At 32.2% G+C, this 6,985-nt stretch overlaps 1 non-coding gene across 1 annotated transcript; it reads right to left on the reverse strand.

Annotated features, from left to right (window-relative positions):
• Positions 1-254: 254 nt before the first annotated feature.
• On the reverse strand, positions 255-358 carry LOC117796561. The gene has a single exon (XR_004621112.1). It is a non-coding gene; the product is annotated as a U6 spliceosomal RNA (small nuclear RNA).
• Between the last annotated feature and the right edge of the window lie 6,627 nt (positions 359-6,985).

Genomic DNA, 6,985 nt, shown 5'->3' on the forward strand with positions numbered 1-6,985 from the left:
ATCTTAGCACGCACCTCTGATAATTTTCATAGGCTTGGAAATTGAATGACTACTATGATGATAAATTTTTCTATTTTAAAATACAGAGAAAGTAGAATCATTCCACAAACACTGTATTCACACACCAAGATTTTTGTTAGCACTGGTGTTTTATATAATTAAATGAATAAAATATAAGTGGTAGAGATTAATTACCCTTGAAGCTCCCTTGCCATCCTGCTTCCCCACCCCCATCTCTTCCAGGACAAAGACTGACAAATATGGAATGATTCAGAAATGTGTGAAACATCCTTGCATGTGGGCTGTGTTAATCTTCTCTATGCTTTTCCAGTTTTAATATATATATATATATATATATATATATATATATACATACATATACATACATATATATACATACGTATATACATATATATGTATATATTTAGTATGCATATATCTTGACAAAGCAAGAACTGGGGTGTTCTTTTAATCTTTTAAGAAAAACTTGAAGAAACATAGTCACAGTTACAGTTTATGACAATAAAACTTTGAGACTCAAAAATATGTGAATCTTCATGAAAGGAAAAGGCAAATAGAAGCATTAAGAAAAAGAAGGAAAAAGGCCAAAATGAATAATGAACTAATTGTAGCTACTTTTTTTTCTAGATGTACATTTGATTTTCTGTTTATCTTACATCCAAAGTATTAAAATATAAGTTAAACATGAAATCTTCAAATTACACACTTACAAGCCATTACTAATTTTGTCACAGTTCCCGAATTAGTCAAATTGGCTTGTGTTCTGACCTGGGAAGAAAAGGGTATTGTTTCCCTTACTGTAACTCTACTGTTGTGTTAGGGTGTCTCAGTGGCTACTTTACAATCTGGTTTGAGAATAGGTCTCTTTGTCAAGCTCGGTCATAATTTGGGCAAACCCTCTAAGCAGAACACAACTCAGTTATAAGGATGAAGATTCATTTTTATTGTAGGATGTCACAAAACTAGAAGTTTGACTTAATGGACTCACCAAACAAAAATGTCTCAAATAAAAGATTTTCCCAAGGTCTGTAACTTTTTAATAGCTTTTACATCCCAACCTGTATATATGACATTATCAGTTTTTACTGAAACAATCATTTTGATTTGTTTGGAAGAGCAATTCTTTTACCCTGGTCAATCTAAATATTTTAACACTTAAATTTTTAGATAATAGAATTTATGTAAGAACCACGAAGTATGAAATACTACCACTGAAATGGTACACATTTTGAATTAATCCCTATAAAATAGCAAATAAGCGAAAAAAATAATAATAAAGCTAAAACTGTTTTTTGTGTAATATTTGAAACACAAAATACTTATTTTGTTTCTTATATTTTACAACAAGACCAGTAAGCACTATCTTCTCAGATAAAGATACTAACAATGTGGTTTATTAACTTCAGTGATAAAAAAAAAATTTAGAGTGAAAGTGAATAACAATTAAATAACAGATGTCTGTCTCCATATTACACACATACACACAATGAGAGGTTTTATTTGTGATTAAAAGGCTAGTCTTTTTCCTAAATAGAAATTACATTTCTCTTTAAAATAATTCTCTTTGAATACAAAAATAGCTGAGTCCATATGAATAATGGGCTGCCCCATAGAGATATTTTTTACTTATTCTGATCAATGAAACAGGAGGGAGAAAAGTTCCCACAGATATCTCTAAAAAACCCTGAAAGTGAAACTATTGTTTTAGAATCAAAGGATTTAGGCTCTAGAAATATGTAAACTCATAACTAAGGAGGAATGATTTAATGAGATGGGCTTGTCCTCAATTTGGCTATTACTTTCTAAATTCTGAATTACAACACCTCATTATATAAATGAATTTAATCTTAGAGGAATGTGCTTTACAGTTAATTTTTAATTTATGCTTCTTACTTTCTAATCTGACTAATAACACTGACCTCAGAAATTTAGATGCTACTTTTTGGGGTTTTTTTTTTGTTTTTGTTAAAAAATATGTATAATTTTATAAAGGTAAAATTTCTTTTTTTTTCTTTTATGCTTACTGTTGTTTGTCATGAACAATTGAGAGATAGTTAAAAAAAAACCCACATTTATGTACACATACATAGTGAAAAGGATCTTTACTGTCATGCCTTTGCTCTAGGACAGTGTTCTCCAAGTGTGGTGTTAGGATGACTTGTATCACTTAATCACCTAATGAGCTTCTTAAAAAATGAGGTTTCCCACATTCCACCCCAGCTCACACTCATTGAATCAACTCAATAGGCAGGGGTGTGGATCAGAAATGTGCATATAAAACAAGCATACTTGGAGATACTGATGGAGATAGTTCAAGGAATGATCTTAAACAACCCTGCTTTGGGAGCTAATGTCACATTTTTCTAAGGTTTATTCTATAGATCTTTAAAGTACACATTCATATAATGTCAGATGTGTGTCTATCACGTATTTTGTAAGTACTAATTTTAAACTGATGATTGACAGTTTGTGGAACTGCCCATAATGGTGACAATAATTATGGATTTTTAAATACCACTAAATTAACCCAGTTCCTACTTTGATCATAGGCCATTCCAAGCTACTCACTTGTTGACTTTTGAAAACACTTACTTGAATGGCAACACTGAGTTGGTCATTATGCAACACTGATATTATTTTCCTCTTTGATAAACAAAAACCTTACTTATTTCTCATGAAAATTCTGATATGACTCCAGTGTGTGCCAGCTGCATCCCAGCTCCAGTTAAGGATCATGACAGTTTTTGTATTCCCATTAGCTGAGAAGATGTTATTTTTTATAGTTTGCATTTTCTCTGTTTATCTTTCTATCCTTTATCTGGAATCATTCTTTGATGCTGTCTCCAGAAACTCACTATATACTGTTTCACGTGTCTGTCATCCACAGTCATCGTTTGCTAACATGTATATGTCTACCAAGACCATGCTCCATCTTCATAGCTTCTCAAGATCTTCCAAGTCTTTAAAATGCAACCTCTTGATTTTTACCTTTCAGTGTACTTCTCTTCACTCATGCGTGAGTTCTTCTGTTCCTTCTACCTCCGCACGTTCTCCGCCTCCACGTTCAGACATTCCCAGTCTACCCATCATGTATATACATCCTCTGTACTGTGATGCAAACATTTCTGGTATGGATTTTGATCTTGGTTGACCTTCATCACGTAAATTGAAAAGTTAACTCTCAATCCCTATCAAGTATATCTTTTTACTTGCTATGTTGCACAAAACACAAAGCTTAAATTGTCTTTTCAAGGTTAATACAAAACATTTCTTACTCCATAAAATAAGGAAAAGTAAACAGCTAATATAATCATCCAAATTCAATATATTAGAAAGTTCTTACCCCTAAGTGTCAGAGGATTTAGGGGTTATGGAATATTTACAAACTATGTAATGATAATATGGGGTAACATTAATTACGTGGAAGAGCTACTTATTTTATTGATGGTCCCAAATAGAAATAGAAATCCAAAATTTCAACACCTGATGGAAAGATATAGAAAGCATGAAGGATAAAAAGTAGAAAAATTAACTGAAACTAAAGTGCTATTAGAAAATTTAATATAAGAAGGTCACTGAAATATTTTCAAAGTGACATATCAGGAAGAGAAAGTAGCAAATAGCTAAAACCAGTGAGGCAGTACCAAAAAACCAATAAGGAGAAAAATCTTCCTAAAAATGATAGATGAATTAATCAGGACAACTAGAATTAAATCAGAAGAAGAGAACACACACAGGTAGAAAATATGTTGGACCAAATCTGTAGAGCTAGGGAAAAAATGGGTTATTGGATTCTTTAACAATAAATGGAATCTTCTAAGTATTAAAAGAAACTAATAGACTTTTCCAGTTCTGTGCAAAAAGCATTCATTAACAACAGAACATTAGCATTCACTAAAAAAAATTTTGATGCTCCAAGAGATTCTGAAGCTTCCATTTGCCTTTTTAATACACAAACTATACCATGATTTCTCTGTCATTTTAAGCAGGTCATAGAATACCTGAATTTGAATGTTCCTTTACTCTTTTTTTTTTGCAGAATTTCAATAAATACTGCATATTTCAGTAAATCAGCCACAATTAAATACTACTAATGTTCTATTACAAAAATACAATGACAACAAAACCTATATTTTTTAAAAAGTATCTTACTCTGAAAAACTCAACAGAAATCTGTAGGAAAGCTCAATGTGGACAATAAATACTTAGAGGTTACTTTTGTTGCTCTTGTGGTTTATAGTATTATTTATTAGATCACTGTAGTATTATTATCCCGTGTATCCTTCACTCTTCTGTTCTGGTTATTAATAGTCTGCTCTTAGATAGACATTCAATATATAATGCTAATGCTTAAGTGTTTTTGTTTTGACAATCTTTTTTTCTTTCTTTCTTTTTTTTAAAAATAAATACAATTTCAGTAGTACAATGAAATAAAAAGCTATTTTATATTGTCCTGGTAACTTGTTATGGTATTAACATACTTCATGATATATATGCTATAGAAATATTTTTTTCTAGATTAGAATTTTGAAATGACCTTTGAAACACAGTGTCTTCTGACCAGGATTTTGCATCTTCCTCTCTTGAAAGATGCTGGCTAGATCTACCTGGTTTTGAAACAGTATGAAAGGAATCTTATATCTAACTTGATCGTACCATCTCCATCAATCCTATTTGAAAGCTGTTTTGAACTTCTTTTCCAGCACAATGGGGACTGCCCATTAGATTACTTGAACTAAGTTCCTATATATTTGTCTACTAATCCTCTTCTGGTATAATAGAATCTATATAATATTTATTTAACAGAGCAGGAGGGAACAAAAATATTGTCCTTAACTTTAGAAATTTTAGTTCAGATCTGCTGAGGATCACATGTGAAGTGGATGTGTTCTCTTACAAAATTGTGGGTTTATCTTTCATTCTGACCAAAAAAGGAGCAGAGTTACTGGTTGACATTAGCTTGTTTTATGTGGGTGTGTAGAAACTTGCTGGAGCCATCAAGTTTCAGTTGACTGAGTGTACAGCTCAAAGAGTTTTCACCACACCCTTTCTTGACTTCTCAAGATTTTACATCACATTGCATGAGCAATCCTGCCTCTTACACATGTTGATTTTAATCATCCAAATCCCACATGAGGTTTGGCCTTCATTCTTTAATAAAGGTTGCTAAAGGTAACCTATTAACATTTCTCAAATTTAAGTAGTGCACACTGGTTAATTGTGTTATTAATCCTCCTTCCTAATAGTAATAAAATGTTTATAGTAAGTCGGCTCTATGGTATTTTCTTGTTGGAGAATAAAAGAAGAGAGAAACTAGAAATGGAAATAAAATCTCTAGTAAGAAAAAAATAGCAGTAATATTTTAGGAAGCAAAGCAGAGCTTCAGGGGGAAACCAGATTGCCAGGAAAATTCTGAAACATGTCAATGGAAACTTAGGTTAGAATAAAAGATAAAACCAGACTAACAGGATACAAAACAAAACATGCTTATTGCAAAATCAGTGCCAAACAGGATATAGTATCAAGTAGTCCTTAGGACTTCTGGTGTGTGTTTTGTGATCTTAATGTTGAGAATAATTACAGATTTTTACATAGAGTATATTAACAAAAAACAGGTAAAAGTTAATTTCAGCCAGCAGTCAGTATTATGTCTGTATCCAGCTGAATAGATGAAAATTCAGTTGTATCTACATGTTAGCCATGTGGATGTGGCATCATAATATATGCATGTGTCCTAAAAGATTTATATTCAGTGTGATTTTTTTTTTGTTCTGACTTCTTGATTGTTTGCATAGACTTATTATATGTCCTTGTTGAAATTGTCTCCAATATCTGTAAACAGTGAATGAATTAAAAAGTAGTGTGTACATATAATAGAATATTATTATATCAACAATATTATTATTCAGCTTTAAAAAGAATGAAATTCTAGCACATGCAACAACATGAAGTTCAAGACATCATGCTAAGTAAAATAAGCCAGATGCAAAAGGACAAATGTTGTGTGACTGCACTTAAATGAGGTACCTAGAATAGGCAAATTCATAAGACAAAAAGCAGAATAGTGGTTACTAGGGGTTGTAGGGAAGGAAGTTTTGGAATGTTTAATAGAAAGAAAGTTCCAGTTTTCTGGATATGAATAACATATTGGCTGCATAACAATATGAATGTACTTAATGCCACTGATTTGTACATTTTAAAAATATATATATATAATTTGTACATTTAAAACATATATATAATATATATAATATATATTATATATATATTTTTTAAATTGTGGTAAGATATCTGTACATAGATATCTTACCATAATTTTTTAAAGAAGGAAGTTAGAGAACTTGAGACATCTTGAGTTCACTTGAGATCTTAAAGCCACTTCAAGGACATGGTGAAATCCAACTGTAGAAAATGTGTGGAGAGCACAAAAGAATGGCTGAGGTCCACAACAATTAGCATTAAAATAAATATTATCTAACAAAATTGATCATTTTAATGAAAATTTGCATATAAGGAAATTTCTATCTTTTTAAGAATCCTAGATTGTTTTCTTTATCTGTTCCCTTGTTGAATCTGGACTGATTAATAACAGATTTTTGGGGAGCCTGGGTAGCTCAGTCGGTTAAACATCTGACTCTTGATTTCAGCTCAGGTTATGATCTCAGGGTTGTGAGATTGAGCCCTGCATCATGGAGCCTGCTTAAGAGTCTCTCTCTCCCAGGTTGCCTGGCTGGCTTAGTTGGTTGGGCATTCGACTCTTGGTTTTGGCTCAGCTCAGCTCAGCTCATGAGTTGTGGGATCAAGTCCCAGATTAGTTTCCATGCTCAGCAAGGAGTCTGCTTGATGGTTTTCACCCTCTGCCCCTTCCCCACTTGTGGACTCTCTCTCTCTCTCTGAAATAAATAAATCTTAAAAAAAAAAGATTCTCTCTCTCTTTCTCTCCTTCTCCCACTGCCCCTCCCCT

This window comes from Ailuropoda melanoleuca, chromosome 15 (genome assembly GCF_002007445.2).
Source record: "Ailuropoda melanoleuca isolate Jingjing chromosome 15, ASM200744v2, whole genome shotgun sequence".
Taxonomy (NCBI): Eukaryota; Metazoa; Chordata; class Mammalia; order Carnivora; family Ursidae; genus Ailuropoda; species Ailuropoda melanoleuca.